Here is a 1,638-nt window from a genome sequence, read left to right on the forward strand (position 1 = left end):
GTTAATATTAATTAAATCTGTTTCCTGGGAACTGCTAAGAAATAGTTCTGCAGGTTTTTTAGTTGTTCTCAATGCTAAGCATATACAAACTATGGGTTTAGGGGAGAGCTTATTGACAGAACTTGTGCCTAGCACACTTATAGAAATTTTCTAAATTTTGCCAAAAAGGTTAAAACCTTATGAATACTTTCATAAATAATTTTATAGTCATAGTTTCATTCCTTTGTTTGCTTGGTTATTTGTTTTGAGGCCAGAGTCTTACTATACAGCCCAGGTTGGATTCAAACTCAAGATGCTGCTACCTTAGTCTCATGAATGTAGAGATTGAAATTATAGAAATGTGTCACCACACCAGGCCATAAATTCACCTTTTTTTCCCTTTCTTTTCTTTATTTTTGCCAGTCCTGGAGCTTAAACTATGGGCCTGGGATCTGTCCTTGAGCTTCTTTTGTTCAAAGCTAGTGTCTACCACTTGAGCCACAGTGCTACTTTCAGCTTTTTCTGAGTAGTTTATTGGAGCTAAGAGTCTCACAAACTTTCCTGCCCTGGCTGGCTTTGAACCCCAATCCTCAAACCTCAGCCTCTGAGTACCTAGGCCTGAGCCACTGGTCCCTGGCTTTCTTTTTCTTTTATGTCTTTGTCTTTAAATTCATTTTTTGTCTTTTTCTTTTCTTTTTCTCTCTTTTCTTTCATTTTTTAATATGTTCTGAGGATTAAAATCCAAGGTCTTTGGCCAGATGCCAGGGACCTAAGCTCTGTAATCCTAACTATTCTGGAGGCTGAGATCTGAGAATCATGGTTTGAAACCTACCTGGGCAGAAAATTCCATGAAACATTTATTTCCAACTCACCAAGAAAGAGCTGAAAGTAAAAATTTGCATCAAGTGGTACACTGCCAGCCTTGAGAGGAGAAAGCTAAAAGAGAGCTTAAGGCCCCAAGTTGGCCCAATACTGGCACCGAATATGTGTGTATACATACATACATACATACATTTTCAAGGCCCTCAATCATACTAAACACATGTTGTATCACACCCCAGTTCTGACACTAATTTTCATATTCAGGGTTTCCAAAACTTGTTTCAGCTTCAGGACCCACAAAACCTGGATCTGCCCCTGGAACCAGTTTCCTGACTACTGGGTAGTTTTGCTTACCGATAGATTACACAATGTAAAATTGTCCATTTTTCAGTATGGAATGTTGTGATGATTTCCATGACTGCTACGCTCAGCTTCTCAGGTTGCTGCTTAGAAGAGTGGGCCAACCTGTTACAGGGGCAGGAGTGGTTTAGGTTTCTGATTCACAGCTGGAGGCCAGCAGAAGTAGGGTGGTGCCTCAGTTTGGCTTGTTCCTTTGAGAGCGAAATGCCCCCACAGAAGGGCACCAAGGACACACATCCCCTCCTTGGCTACCTCCAAGCTAGACGTGTTCACCAAAGGCACTTAGGCACACAGAATATTTGTAATGAATCTGAATAGCTTGATGCAATTTAAAAATCAAGAGATTCCATGCAATAAGCTGGAAGATATGACCACCATGGGCTCATAGTCTTGCCTGGCTTGGCCTGGCACTAGCTGGGTAAAGCTGAGGAGCAGCTGTCTTTTGAGGCCTACAGGCTCCAAGCCTGCTTGCTAAGC

This window comes from Dipodomys ordii, unplaced genomic scaffold, assembly GCF_000151885.1.
Source record: "Dipodomys ordii isolate 6190 unplaced genomic scaffold, Dord_2.0 Scaffold162, whole genome shotgun sequence".
NCBI lineage: Eukaryota > Metazoa > Chordata > Mammalia > Rodentia > Heteromyidae > Dipodomys > Dipodomys ordii.